The sequence below is a fragment of the Haliotis rubra genome, unplaced genomic scaffold (genome assembly GCF_003918875.1).
Source record: "Haliotis rubra isolate DU_JTF1 unplaced genomic scaffold, ASM391887v1 Scf265, whole genome shotgun sequence".
Taxonomy (NCBI): Eukaryota; Metazoa; Mollusca; class Gastropoda; order Lepetellida; family Haliotidae; genus Haliotis; species Haliotis rubra.
The window spans coordinates 825,034-841,436 of NW_025766725.1; the positions used below are offsets into that span (position 1 = coordinate 825,034).

General features: G+C 40.8%; 1 protein-coding gene across 3 annotated transcripts in view; it reads right to left on the minus strand.

Moving 5' to 3' along the window:
* LOC124280337 (melatonin receptor type 1B-A-like) overlaps positions 1-16,403 on the minus strand; it is a 53,672-nt gene that overhangs the window by 16,876 nt on the left and 20,393 nt on the right. The window contains exon 1 of one of the 3 annotated variants that reach the window (XM_046716236.1): positions 8,222-8,379. The exons of the other annotated variants lie outside the window; for them this stretch is intronic. The gene's annotated coding sequence lies outside the window, so the exon portion shown is untranslated. Of the gene's footprint in view, positions 1-8,221; positions 8,380-16,403 lie in introns of those variants that run through there. 3 annotated transcript variants of the gene reach the window in all.

The window sequence follows — 16,403 nt, forward strand, 5'->3', positions numbered from 1 at the left end:
AGCGCATGCCAATTATCCAAGCTGAGGGAACGCGAGTTTTACAATGTAACATTACCTAAATACATTTAAATGGAAAAAGTAAAAGGATTAAAAAACGTGTAATGACATTTAACTAACATGCTGTTTTCAAACTCTGATGTGACTTTTGTGTCCCTGCTCAGCATCCTTTCTCACAGACATACCAGACTATTGATGTTTTATCAATAGGCGTTAAGTCAATTTAGATTCCTCAGCGATGTATTTGCTTGAGCGGTTTTCATAATAGCATGTTGTGTTTGTTTGATAAGACGGATTTTACTTAAGGAATATTTATTAAGAGTAATCTGTGTAGCCTTGCTAACCTTTCTCCATGAGTGATGAAAAGCAAACACCGCTAAAGGAAATATAAATGATCAAATAAGTAACTACAGTACAACCAGAAATTATTGAGAATTTAAAGATTTTTATTTTTTTTAATTTTTTCACTCATTACTCACGTATTAAATGTGAATATTAGCAGAACATAACTCCAGATTCAAAGACAGGTGAACAGTTAGTATTTTGTCAAGTCACCATGGGCAGCAATGCAGGCTTCAATGCGGCGGGGCATACTACTGATCAAAGAAGTTAGAAAGTCATGAGAGCAGATGGAAGTAAATGTCCCTCGAGAATATCTGTGTACCGCTCACTGTTCATATTCCCTTCAAATACCCAGAGGGGCGTTGCCCCTAACACAGATATGCCACCCCACACGTTAAATTTCGGACTGTACTTTGGGCGCTGATACAAATGTTTTTCTGTTTGTTTGGTCCAAAATTTCAGTGTATTAGGAAACAGCCACACAGAACTTTCACCTGAGAAAATCACATTGTCCCAGTTAAAATTTCTATGCTGTAAGCAGCAGTTCAACCTTCGCTCCTTTTGTTCAGGTTTCATGATCGGTGATGGAATTCCTCGACTTTTGTGCCAACCCATTGCATGCAGCTCAGTTCTAATTGTCTCCTTACAGACAGCCATAGTTCCTCTATCAATCATATCCAGCCTTACGTTTTCTAAACTCCTTTGTTTGTTTTTAGAAACAAGAATACCAAGCCGCCTCCTGTCACCGACAGTCAATTTTCTGGACCTACCTGCGCCTCCCTGGTGCTCAATGCCATATCCATTTGCAATATTTTTCAAAACACGATAAACAGTGGACAAAGGGATGCCTGTTCTACTTGAAATCACTTTAGCTGATCTGATGTCTTTGTTATAATACTCTAAAGTACTTTCTGGTCATACTATATGTGGGGTTACATTATACAGGTATTATTTATTTCTTTGTTTAGCAATTCTTCAGATTGTCTATTAGACACATACTGACACACATATTCGCTTAGTCTCTGAATATATATTTTGATAGTAACAAATAAACCCATTCAAATTGAAAAGGAGCCCCAGCCAGATGGGTGAATCTAGACTTGCTTCATTTAGGGCTTTAGCATTGCCGGGAGGGCTGGGCAGTAAGGAAAATAATATGGTTCAGGGACTGTGAGACAGACTACATTGCAGGGAAGGCTAGGCAGTAAGGAAAATAATGTGGTTCAGGGACTGTGAGACAGACTACATTGCAGGGAGGGCTAGGCTGTAGGGAAAATAATGTGGTTCAGGGACTGTGAGACAGACTACATTGCAGGGAGGGCTAGGCTGTAGGGAAAATAATGTGGTTCAGGGACTGTGAGACAGACTACATTGCAGGGAGGGCTAGGCTGTAGGGAAAATAATGTGGTTCAGGGACTGTGAGACAGACTACATTGCAGGGAGGGCTAGGCTGTAGGGAAAATAATGTGGTTCAGGGACTGTGAGACAGACTACATTGCAGGGAGGGCTAGGCTGTAGGGAAAATAATGTGGTTCAGGGACTGTGAGACAGACTACATTGCAGGGAGGGCTAGGCTGTAGGGAAAATAATGTGGTTCAGGGACTGTGAGACAGACTACATTGCAGGGAGGGCTAGGCTGTAGGGAAAATAATGTGGTTCAGGGACTGTGAGACAGACTACATTGCAGGGAGGGCTAGGCTGTAGGGAAAATAATGTGGTTCAGGGACTGTGAGACAGACTACATAGCAGGGAGGGCTTGGCAGTAAGGAAAATAACGTGGTTCAGGGACTGTGAGACAGACTACATTGCAGGGAGGGCTAGGCTGTAGGGAAAATAATGTGGTTCAGGGACTGTGAGACAGACTACATTGCAGGGAGGGCTAGGCTGTAGGGAAAATAATGTGGTTCAGGGACTGTGAGACAGACTACATTGCAGGGAGGGCTAGGCTGTAGGGAAAATAATGTAGATCAGGGACTGTGAGACAGACTACATTGCAGGGAGGGCTAGGCTGTAGGGAAAATAATGTGGATCAGGGACTGTGAGACAGACTACATTGCAGGGAGGGCTAGGCTGTAGGGAAAATAATGTAGATCAGGGACTGTGAGACAGACTACATTGCAGGGAGGGCTAGGCTGTAGGGAAAATAATGTAGATCAGGGACTGTGAGACAGACTACATTGCAGGGAGGGCTAGGCTGTAGGGAAAATAATGTGTCAGGGACTGTGAGACAGACTACATGGCAGGAGGGCCAGGGCCAGGTAGGGAAAATAATGTGGTTCAGGGACTGTGAGACAGACTACATTGCAGGGAGGGCTAGGCTGTAGGGAAAATAATGTAGATCAGGGACTGTGAGACAGACTACATTGCAGGGAGGGCTAGGCAGTAGGGATAATAATGTAGATCAGGGACTGTGAGACAGACTACATTGCAGGGAGGGCTAGGCTGTAGGGAAAATAATGTGGTTCAGGGACTGTGAGACAGACTACATTGCTGGGAGGGCTAGGCAGTAGGGATAATAATGTAGATCAGGGACTGTGAAGACAGACTACATTGCAGGGAGGGCTAGGCAGTAGGGATAATAATGTAGATCAGGGACTGTGAGACAGACTACATTGCAGGGAGGGCTAGGCAGTGGGGATAATAATGTAGATCAGGGACTGTGAAACAGACTATATTGCAGGGAGGGCTAGGCTGTAGGGAAAATAATGTGGTTCAGGGACTGTGAGACAGACTACATTGCAGGGAGGGCTAGGCAGTAGGTATAATAATGTAGATCAGGGACTGTGAGACAGACTACATTGCAGGGAGGGCTAGGCAGTAGGTATAATAATGTAGATCAGGGACTGTGAAGACAGAATGTTTGATGGTTAGGACCAGATAATCCAGCAAGTGCCATAATAAGCATCGATCTACGCAAATGGGATAACATGACATGCATTAATCAAGACAGCGAGCCTGACCACCTGATCCCGTTAGAGGCCATTTAGGACAAACCCTTACGAAAAGCATGTACTGCTGAAGATCAATACTAACCCAGGTCTTCAAGGAAGTTGTATTATACAAGGCAGATTCTTCAAAGCACCTGTAGCGCTGAACGATATTAAACTGTTCAGATAATTGGTTGGTGACTTCATTGTCCATCAATAATGGTGGATGATGGGACGTTTGTTTTGAAACAGAGCGACTAATTCAGTTCACAATCGTGAAAATGTGATAACCACTGTATAGAACGGCGTTCGGGTTATCCTCTGTTACCTTGTGGCAATACGTATCTACTACCGCCTCCTTGGTGTAATGGTTAGAGCGTCCGCCCGGAGAGCGGAAGGTCGCGGGTTCGATCCCCGACCGCGTCATACCAAAAGACTTTAAAATATGGTACTTGTTGGTCCCTGTCTGGCGCTCGGCATTAATAGGTACAACAAGGACTGGTCGGCTCGGAGTCAGTATAATGTGTCTGAGAGGGGTATTCATGCTTCACTGCGGCATGGTATCTCAGTGGGCTAGCACTATAAAAACAGCTTCAGTCTGGGCTAGTACAAGCAGCCGCACATACACATACACACGCATGCACGTCGTCATATGAGCGAAATATTCTCAAGCACGACGTTAAACCCAATTTCACCTCACCTCACGTATCTACTAGGAACTGGTAAACGGGGCACACGAAGGTTTTGGTGAGGGGAGGTGGGTAGCCTTGTGGTTAAAGTGTTCGCTCGTCACACCGAACACCCGTTCGATTCCGCACATGGGGACAATATCTGGTGTCCCCCGCCGTGATGTTGCTGGAATATTGTTAAAAGCGGCGTAATTCCATACTCACTCACTCACACACGCCATGTTTAATTGTTCTCCCGCCCTCGGGGGTGGTGGGGTAGCCTTGTGGTTAAAGTGTTCGCTCGTCACACCCAACACCCGCTCGATTCCCCACATGGGTTCAATGTGTGAAGCCTATTTCTGGTGTCCCCCGCCCTGATATTGCTGGAATATAGCTAAAACTAAACTCACTCACTCACCCATGTTTCTGTGCTGAACCTACCCACTTGCCAATATATACTGAACACTAAAGGTTGGGAATGTTGAATATTTCAGGGGTTATGTTGCGAAATTATGGGCTCAATTTTCACTACAACAACTATCCCGTCAAAATTGTTAAGATCCCAAACACTTCATTATGTAAATTACAATATAACATTTAGCCTCTGAAAATATACTGGGCAAAAATAGTTAGGGATATATGTAAATTTTGAAATTATGAATAATGATCTCTTTATTCATTGACACACTGATAAAATATCAATCATAAAAATACCAATACCCCTGACTTATTTTGTCCAGTATATATAATTTTGATGGAAACAAAGGATTTGATTCAAATTTAAAAGGAACCCAATGAGATGGGTGATTCAGAGGAATTCCTGAATTACTTCATTTATGGCTTTTGTATTACAGATAGTGAGTGAGTTAATATTTAACGTCACATCGGCAATATGTATTACAGATAAGGCGGGTCGGGTGGGAAACAGCATGGTTCGCGGGTAAGAAAACTTGTTAGGTGAGCTACCGAGCCTTTGGATCTGCCCTATATTCTGTTCACCTGCTGTTGTTCATTTAAAGCATTAACGAGTAGGTTCAGTTGAACTGAGCAGTACCGGGTGCGTTCCGGGTCAGTACAACACGACCAACGTGTATGTCAACACAGTCATGCTAAGTGGAGCAATTACTGGCCGTGTTTATCAATAACATGCACATCTAATGTACTACATACTGAAATATATACTGATCTTTTTATTATGTGGATACTGACGTCAGCACTGTGTTAATACCGGTGTCTATTGTGACGTGAATACTGTTGTCAATACTTGTATGAATACTTTGGTCAATACTTGTGTTAATACTGGTTTAGATACTGATACAAATACTAATGTACATACTGACGTGAGTACTGAAGACAATACTGGTGCCAATACTGCTCCAAATACTCGTGACTACTAATACCAATACTTGTGAGAATCCTGGTGTGAATACTGATGTCAATACTTTTGTGAATACTGGTGCCCGTACTGTTGTGAATAGTGATGTCAATGCTGCTCCCAATAATGGTGTGAATACTAATAAACCTACTTTGGTCAATTCTGTTGTGCATACTGATGTCAATACTTTTGTGAATACTGGTGCCAGTACTGTTGTGAATAGTGATGTCAATGCTGCTCCCAATAATGGTGTGAATACTAATACCAATACCTGTGTCAATACTGGTTTGGATACTGATGCAATACTAATGTATGAAATCAAAGAATTTATGTAAATATGTTTGGTATCTCTCTAATGTGTCAGTAGCTCTGCTGATGTAACACAAATTCCTGAAAAGGCATGCCCCAAAGTATTATTCTATTCTATGATGCTACTAATGTACATATCTCTCTAATGTGACGATAGTACTGAAGACAAGAGTGGTGTATAATGATATGATATGAACTGAGTTTGGTTTACGCCGCTTTTAGCAATATTCCAGCAACATCACGGCGGGGACACCAGAAATGGGCTTCAAACTGGTACCCATAAATCGTAAGTGTGAATGCCCACAACAACACCGCCGCGAATATGGATGTGAATGCCCACAACAACACTGCCGCGAATATGGATGTGAATACTGAGTGTGAATGCCGATGTCAATACTGTTGTTAATACTGATGAATACTGAAAATGGATGGAAGAAAACGTAATTGACTAATGCGTGAACTGGCGTTTATGAATATGGCGTTTATACCGATATTGATAATATGGATAGTAGATACTGATATGGATAGTAGATACTGATATGGATAGTAGATACTGATATGGATAGTAGATACTGATATGGATAGTAGATACTGATATGGATAGTAGATACTGATATGTAGATACTGATATGATATGAATCCTGGAATACTGGTGGCAGTACTGGAACAGATGCTGGTACAAGTCAAAACATTGATTACACAACAGTCTCGTTTCCTGCTGACTGGGTTCCGTCCTATTGCGCTACTTAGTACAATAACCAGTCCAGAATTTTGAGACCATTTCATTTAACTGGATACATAAATATTAATCAGTATTATTTGATACATCTAAGCACTTGTTTATTGCAACACTATGCTCCTTATAATTCTTGCAAACATGTCGCGCAGCGTGCGCTGTCGTACAGCGAGCACTGACAAACAGAAACCTGGAAATCGTGGAAATCTCACAACGAGGCTCTGCCGCTAGAAAAGTTTGGCGGTCTGGTACAGACTTGATATTATATCAATCACATTGTGCGTTACTGAAATACATGGAATAAGAGTAAAAAACACATAACAGGTGTAACCTATGAGCCAGATACATTGTGAATCATTTTACGACCTCATCAAACTGGGGCAGTCTGTGACGTCTTAGTTAAGGTCATCCTGCCTACACCTCGCCATAAAATATAGAAATACGATGTTATTAAAGTTTAAAATAAAACTTCATTTGTAAATACCATTTTCTTATAAATCAAAGAATTGGAATTCAGTGTAACCATAGTTGTTTGTGATGTCTATTTTCACTTTCACACGAGAAAATTCGGATCGGCTGAAAAGTAGGTCATTGTCTGAATAGGTTAATGAGACTCATGTTTCAGTTTGTTAACAATGACGTAAGTTAATAGTTTTGCAAATACAGGGTGAAATGCCGAATATCTCTAAACCAGGAACACTATCATAGCCTTGCGAACGATAGAGTTGTGTTTGTCTGCTATTGTTTAACGCAGCTCTCAGCAATATTCCAGCTATATGGCGACGGTCTGGAAATAATCGAGTCTGGACCAGACAATCCAGTGATCAGCATGGGCATGGATCTACACGAGCGATAGAGCCTCTTGCATGTAAATCAAAGAGAATACTTTGATTTAAATCAGGCCAAAGAATGGAAGGACAGAGTCAGTTTGGCTTAATAGTATCTTAGTGTTTGAGACGCCGGTCCCACGAGTATACCGCTTTAAGGAAACTCACGGTACCGACAAACCTTGAAACATTATCGACCACGATCACAGGTTTCCTGTACACCGGTGATCTTAGACCACTGGGTCGGTCACTCCGCTTAAAATCAAACAAAATACTACTACGAGAGCAACACAATACAAATGTCAACGCGGTTATTAATAATATGTTCAGTTATGTAGAAGATGTTTGCTCTCACGTGAAAGAAGTAGTATTTACTCAAATCACAATGGAAAGACGGATGTTACACGGCTGTGATACATAACAGTTTACAACATCCAACGATCGAAGAGCGAGTCAGTGAACTGAGACCTAGCATCGTGTCGACAGTTTCTCAGTAACATAGTATTGAAGCTACATCGTCCAACCATTAAATTCATAAGCAGAACAATAAACAATAAGGTTAAGGTCATAGAAAACTAGGAAACAAACCATATAGGCTATGTGAAACGTATCAACCACATAAAGGCGAGAATTTATGGATGTCAACTTCTTCATCCGGTGAATAAAAGATGTCAATGTCTTCACCAGGTGAATAAAAGATGTCAACTTCTTCATCCGGTGAATAAAAGACTAGGAAACAAACAGCTATATATGAACAGAGAGTAAGAATATTCTCCGAAACGTCGTGTCGATCAAAATAAAGAAGCTGACATCCATAAATTCTCGTCTTTATGTGTATCAATTGCCGTTCAAAGACTACATCAATCACATGCTATTTCAACGCATTCTTAATCAACATACAAACCAAATTCTAAGAACTGAGTTAAGAAACATCCATACAGATTCAACATTCGGTGAAGAAACGCCCCAAAGGATCTACGAAACGCCACGGAAACATGTTTCCTCGGGGCATGACTGAGAAAGAAAGTCAAGATACTCACAGTAGCGACGCGGCTAGTGAATACAGCGATCCAGTAGTAGAGGTCGCGGCCGCGCCGTGCACAACGTACACTGCTGTCATTGGACACAGCGTCGACAGTAGTGAGGGCGACCCTGTCACGCTACGCCTGACAGTTCGGGTTCAGCTGCTATCCATCCTATTACATACTTCTAATACCTGCGGTCTATATTAGACGATGTCAGTGACAAAGCTGTACGTGATGCGTGACCTACTGGTGTGACACAAATCGGCCTGTAGCAAGATATCTTGATCACTATAATAGTTTGGTGATGTGAGACTTTTACAGCCATTAACAGACAGATACGCCTGGTTTCGTCGTTTGCTTGATTTATTAATCCTGTTTGTGTCTTTCATTTGTATTGATCGAGGTCTGTGGAAAATATTTTTTATTTCCATCGGATCGTGAGAATATGTTGTTGACATCTGTGGGAGTTGAGATTGAGTTTGAGATTAGGGAATGTAATTGTCTAATTCATATGGCAAATAATATGCCTCTATAATCATTCTGGACGTTTTCATGAGATTTGATATATATTTCATATATATCTACTTTTGTAATCTGTTTTATAACCCGATTTAGTTTACAGACATATGAATCGTTTATGAAGGTCACATTTAACTTTTCAATATATTTGACAAACCAATATATAATGTAAGCTATTCTCCGTGTTAATAAACTTGACATATATATTTGTCGAATGATATTGCTATTACAATTACCGAGTAGGTCTTAAGATATCTGACATTTAATTTCGTGCTGTTTCACAAAGCTTTAATGTAATACTACATGTTAAGAAATTCGACATTTCACAATCTAATTCACAAATCAATACGGCGTTGTCTATTATATGTCGGTATATCTACATCCACTTTTGTAATCGATTTTACAGACCGAAACTTTTAGTAATTTAAGTGTGCGTATTTCCAGGTCTTGAGACATCCATTATGACTTTCATTTCTGCAATGGATTTCACCGAAATGGTCGTAAAATTAATTCATAAATCCGTTCTATTCTGGCTAACAAACTGTCCTAACAATTCATGTTTACCTGTTTCAATATCTGATGAATAAGGTTATATTTTGAAAATTGATGGACGGAACTAACCCTCTTTATAATTCAGGGGGCAGTGGGGTAGCCTAGTGGTTAAAGCGTTCGCTCTTCACGCCTAAGGCTCGGGTTCGATTCCAAACATGGGTACAATGTGTGAAGACCATTTTTGGTCGATGTTGATGGAATATTGCTAAAAGCGGCGTAAAACCATACTCACTCACTATCTCACTCACTCACTAATATCCAGCTGTTCGCATTTAAACGTAGGTGGACATTAAAGCCAAGTCAAAACATTGATTACACAACAGTCTCGTTTCCTGATGACTGGGTTCCGTCCTGGTGCGCAACGTAGTACAATAACGTAGTCCAGAATTTTGAGACCAGTTCATTCAAGAGGATATATAAATATTAATCAGGATTATTTGATACATCTAAGCACTTATGTATTGCAACACTACGCTCCTTCTAATACTTGCAAACACGTCGTGCAGCGTGCTCTGTCGTACAGCGTGCTCTGACAAACGGAAATCTGGAAATCGTGGAAATCTCAAAACGAGGTTCTGCCGCTAGAAAAGTTTGGCGGTCTGGTACGTTGATATTATATCAATCACATTGTGCGTTACCAAACTACACTGAATAAGCACAAAGAACACATAACAGGTGTAACCAGTGAGTCAGATGAATTATGAATCATTTTACGACCTCATCAAACAGGGGCAGTCTGTGATGTCTTAGTTAAGGTCATGCTGCCTACACCTCATTATAAAATATAGAAATCGATGTTATTAAAGTTTAAAATTAAAATTCATTTGTAAATACCATTTTCTAATGACACAAGGAATTGGAATTCAGTGTAACCATAGTTGTTTGTGGTGTCTATTTTTACTTTCACAAGAGAAATTTCGGATCGGCTGAAAAGTAGGTCATTGTCTGAATAGGTTAATGAGACTCATGTTTCGGTTTGTGTATGTGTTGAAATACTTAATTGTTCATTACTAGAGCATTATTTAATTTACACAGACACCAGGAGGTCATATTCAAACAAATTGCCCCAATTCCATCAAGCGTCTCATTTAGGAAACAACCGCTATAACCGCAGTTACCCGTTATTACGATGAAATAACATTGTTCTCAGCACTGCAGAGGAATCACAGGACAGTAAACCTATCGTCGCTCTAAGTACTTGTCTTTGATGTTACCAAATTAAAATCACGACGGATATAATGCCATACGGAACTCGAGAATTCTGATTAATATAAATGCAGTCCTACTTACCTAAATATCAGAAAAACGTATACAAGTTCTCTATGTTATCCTTAGTAATAGTATCCATAATCTCCACGACAGATGCATGAACAGATGCCGATATCCATTGAATGTTTAGTGTTGTATCTGAGTATACTTTAAGCAGTATGTAGACCAGCAAACGTGGTTGGAATCCAATAATTGTTACTCATTGTGTGTGGTGATATCGAGCCAAATCCTGGACCAGTCCATTAATTCCAGTATAGGTAATAATAAACACAATATTTCATTTAAACAGTAGAAGTCAGACATAAATTAACCAAAATTCCTGAAAACATTTCTGAATTTGATGACCTATGTCTCACTGAGAAACATTTTGATGCATCTGTTAATGAAATCATCGGATAAATAGTTTGTGTGCCCCAGTTAGAAGGGACAGGAATTGATTTAGTGTGGCCTTGCGGTCCGAACAGAGAACACAATCATTAAATAATGTAGATTCGTTTACATCCACCTTAAAAGGGGTTGGTGGCATAGCCTAGTGGTTAAGGCGTTGGCTCGTCACGCCGAAGGCCCGGGTTTGATTCTCCACATAGTTACAATGTGTGAAGCCCATTTCTGGTGCCCCCCCGCTGTGATATTGCTAAAAGCGTCGTAACCAAACTCACTCACAGTACCTCAAAGAGCTTGTTACTGTGCGTTACACCACCCGGCACCCCTATATCATATTGGTTTTGACCACTCATTAGAATCAACGATTGACTTTTCATCAAATGTGGTTCTTGCTGGAGACCTAAAGATTATTGACTGTCACTGTCCACAACCTTCACTATATAATGGTGGGTACTAGTGTTTGGAATTGGTTAAAATCTCCTAATTGATGATTGCTTCATTACAACCGATCAATCATCGAAAATAATTGGTTAGCGTCGTTTATGAATTTGTCCTGGTTATTTTTGTTAATGCACAAAAACATAAAGAAAAAACATGTAGATCTTTGGGGTTTTTTGGGCAAATTTCACATCTTGAAAGGATAACTAGTATGTTAGGAACATAACTTTCTTGGGGTCTTTAAGATAAATTCAATCATGACTTGGAACGAGCTTGTAGTACTCATGGAATGTAACAGATAAAACCACCGTGTGAAAAATATTGTTAATGAAAACAAGTGTTCCAGAATTGTTTGTGTTCGATTATGAGAAAACATGATCGATTGCTTGGTCGTTTCGTCACTGCGACCAATCTTCGATTATTTCAATTAATCGGACCACCACTAGTGGGTACAGATGATGTTATCGAACACACAACACTGATTACACCAAACCCCAACTACCCTGATTGACCCTATTGTTATACGCCTGAAACCCGTCTCAGCGTAGACTCACGCTTAGTCTATGAATATATATATATATATAATTTTGATAGAAACAAACAATTCCTTTTATATTGAAAAGGAGCCCCAGTTAGATGGGAGAATCAGACTTGCTTCATATAGGGCTGTAGCATTGCAGGGAGGGCTATGCATTAGGGGAAATAATGTGGTTCAGGGACTGTGAGACAAACCAGACAAACTAGTCTTGGCGCTATGATGATCGTGAGCCTACTTTAAAGTATGGGTTCTACAATCACCTTGGCGCCTTCGCTTTGTGGGACGGGGCCTGGGTTTGCGAAACCGCGGAAGTCGGCGTTTAGGGCTTGAATATCAGTTACATCAAGTGTTTTCTGTTACTCTTTCCATTTGTATCGACCAAAGGCTGTAGCGCAAACAGGGTTGCGCAACACAGTGAAACATTTGCGCAACCCTATTTGCGCTACAGTTTGCTTCGCTCGCATATAGGTAGACTGGTAATTTTCTCTTCGTTGCGCAACCCTATTTGCGCTACAGTTTGCCTGTGTATCTGGACCAGGCAATCCAGTGACCAACAACATGGTCATCGATCTACGCAACTGGGATACGGTGACATGTGTCAACAAAGTCAGTGAGCCTGACCACCGATCCCGTTAGTCGCCTCTTACGTCAAACATGGGTTGCTGAAGATCAATTCTAGCCCGGATCTTCAAGGGTCAATAAACGATGTGAAGCTGTGTAATGAAGCAATAGTCTCGGGACATGTAGTAGCCAGAGGTCACACAGTATTTTATGTCTGTTTTTTTGTACATTTCCCCACCGCACGCCGGTGACACGGAAACGTGGAGCACGTTCATCAATCACTGCCAGACTACGGAGTACATCACTAGCCATGCGTGTGTCGACGTCGATAGATCACTAATCATTGATCCACTCCCGATGTCAACATAACTACTTCATGTTCTGGTCGCAATTACCTTCGTTATTGTTTGTTGAATGGCGACTCGAGCCATCATGCGGTAAGCTTGGTTACGTCTTCGCGCAAACGGGTCTAGCTTGCGAAAACAATGGTCAACCAATTGTTTGATTTTGTTTGTTTTTTGTTTGTTTAACATCACAGTCTGCAATATTCCGCCGCCATATTGCTGGGATATTGCTGAGTGCGGCGTTAAACAACAAACAAACCAAACCAAAACCGTACATAATCGAGTCTGAATCGGACAATCCAGTGATCGACACAACGAGCATCTATCCTTGTATTTGGGATACGGTCAAGACATGCATCAACCAGGTCAGCGATCCTGACCACCCTATCGTCTCCTAAGGACCAGCAAAGGTTGCTGAAGACTAATTCTAACGGTCTCCACGAAGTCCCATTCGGTATAGTGGTAAGCTAGTGTATGGTCAGGGGGCGGTGGGGTAGCCTAGTGGTTAAAGTGTTCGCTCGTCATGCCGAAGATCCGGGTTCGATTCCCCACATGGGTACATTGTGTGAAGCCAATTTCTAATGTCCCTCGTCGTGATATTGCTGGAATATTGCTAAAAGCGGCGTAAAACTAAACTCACTCACTGTATTGTACAGATTGTAGTCAACCTGAGACTGACATACATCACCGTCATCATCCTCACCATCATCCTCTCCATCATCCTCAAAGAAAGAAACATAAATAGCAGTTCATGATAATTATGTTAACTAAAAAAAATAATCAAGTTTTCGTTCAGGTGTCTAAAATTCACAGTGAGAAAACTAGCTTAATCATTATGCTAATCATTCATGAAAATAATATGTTTTCTCACTTTCTAGAGGTTATGTTGTTTACAAAATCTCATGGTCGCGTTCCATTCAAGAAATAAATCACTTGATTAATACATTATCAGAGGCACGATGCATGGGGAAGTGACGGCATCCGCAGTAGCACGGCCGTTCAATACGACAATGAGAGGAGTTCTAGTGGTGATATAAGCTTCGTTATGTGAACCAGCCCACGTGGTCTTGACTGTGATCAGTAAGTAGTCATTAAATCCTTCGTGTCTCTCTTTGGTGAATAGTTGGGTGTTATATTATATATCATCTACGCATTGGGACACGCCTACATGCATCGACCAGGTCACTGAGTCTGGCAACACGACCCCGTTAGTAGCCTCTTCGGGCAAACGAGTTGTTGGGTTGATAAGACAAATTGTAATTTAGATCTTCACGGGTCAAACGGAAGATGTTCCTTGGTTACCATCACCAGTACATTAAGTTATTCAGTTCTTTATTAATTGAGGGCCTCGGGGATAGCCCAGTGGTTAAAGTGTTCGCTGGTTGCCGAAGATCCGGGTTCGATTCTCCACATGGGTACATTGTGTGAAGCCAATTTCTGGTGTCCTCTGTCGTGATATTACTTGGAATATTGCTAAAAGCGGCGTAAACTAAACTCACTCACTGTATTGTACAGATTGTAGTCAACCTGAGACTGACATACATCACCGTCATCATCCTCACCATCATCCTCTCCATCATCCTCAAAGAAAGAAACATAAATAGCAGTTCATGATAATTATGTTAACTAAAAAAATAATCAAGTTTTCGTTCAGGTGTCTAAAATTCACAGTGAAAACTAGCTTAATCATTATGCTAATCATTCATGAAAATAATATGTTTTCTCACTTTCTAGAGGTTATGTTGTTTACAAAATCTCATGGTTGCGTTCCATTCAGGAAATAAATCACTTGATTAATACATTATCAGAGGCACGATGCATGGGGAAGTGACGGCATCCGCAGTAGCACGGCCGTTCAATACGACAATGAGAGGAGTTCTAGTGGTGATATAAGCTTCGTTATGTGAACCAGCCCACGTGGTCTTGACTGTGATCAGTAAGTAGTCATTAAATCCTTCGTGTCTCTCTTTGGTGAATAGTTGGGTGTTATATTATATATCATCTACGCATTGGGACACGCCTACATGCATCGACCAGGTCACTGAGTCTGGCAACACGACCCCGTTAGTAGCCTCTTCGGGCAAACGAGTTGTTGGGTTGATAAGACAAATTGTAATTTAGATCTTCACGGGTCAAACGGAAGATGTTCCTTGGTTACCATCACCAGTACATTAAGTTATTCAGTTCTTTATTAATTGAGGGCCTGGGGATAGCCCAGTGGTTAAAGTGTTCGCTGGTTACGTTGAGGATCCGGGTTCGATTCTCCACAAGGGTACAATGTGTGAAGCCCATTTCTGGTGTCCTCTGTCGTGATATTACTTGAATATTGCTAAAAGCGGTGTAAAAAAATTTTTTTAAACTAATTTTTATATTCTTATTACAAGATAGATCGGTGTAAAATAATACAATGTCCTCACTTGATAATTTGAAGTTATGCATTTCAACGGTTGAATCCCATTTCGCCAACATCCCATTTCGCCAACATCCCATTTTGCCTACAGAAAACATGTAGGCGAACAGGGAAAAGAAAATACACCCCTATTGTGAGAATGGACTTGACCTAGTGGAATTAAGGAAGGTCAGTTTCACAATGTATGTTTTTAAAGGGAGTCACCTTATAATCAGTGTTTATATAAGCAATTGGCAAGGATTTAAGCTATGAAGGTCAAAAGTATCTGTGAAATACTTACAACAGTTTGTGATTGTAAAGAAATATTTATCCTTTTCTTGCACATGAGTAAAAGGGATTGCGTGCATAGTTTTAAATAGCTATTTAATATAAGATTAAAAGATCAAAGTTAAATATACAGTACAACCAGAAATTATTGAGAATTTAAGATTGCAATTTTTAAATGTGAATATTAGCAGAACATAACTCCAGATTCAAAGACAGGTGAACAGTTAGTATTTTGTCAAGTCACCATGGGCAGCAATGAAGGCTTCAATGCGGCGGGGCATACTACTGATCAAAGAAGTTAGAAAGTCGTGGTCTATGCTGTCCCAATATCGGACCACCTCTTCTTTCATTTCAGCAATATTTGTCAGATTTTTCTTATTGACACTTTCCTTCATAAGTCCCCAAACATTTTCTATTGGATTTAGGTCAGGGCTATAGCTTGGCCAATCTAATAATGTCACATTTTGGGTCCGAAACCAGGCCTGTGAATGCTTTAAACGATGTTTTGGGTCGTTGTCCTGCTGGAAAATCCAAACATTTCCATAGAACACGTGAGCAGATGGAAGTAAATATCCCCTCGAGAATATCTGTGTACCGCTCACTGTTCATATTCCCTTCAAATACACAGAGGGGCGTTGCCCCTAACACAGATATGCCACCCCACACGTTAAATTTCGGACTGTACTTTGGGCGCTGATACAAAGAGTTTTCAGTTTGTTTGGTCCAGAATTTCAGTGTATTAGGAAACAGCCACACAGAACTTTCATCTGAGAAAATCACATTGTCCCAGTTAAAATGTCTATGCTGTAAGCACCAATTCAACCTTCGCTCCTTTTGTTCAGGTTTCATGATCGGTGATGGAATTCCTCGACTTTTGTGCCAACCCATTGCATGCAGCTCAGTTCTAATTGTCTC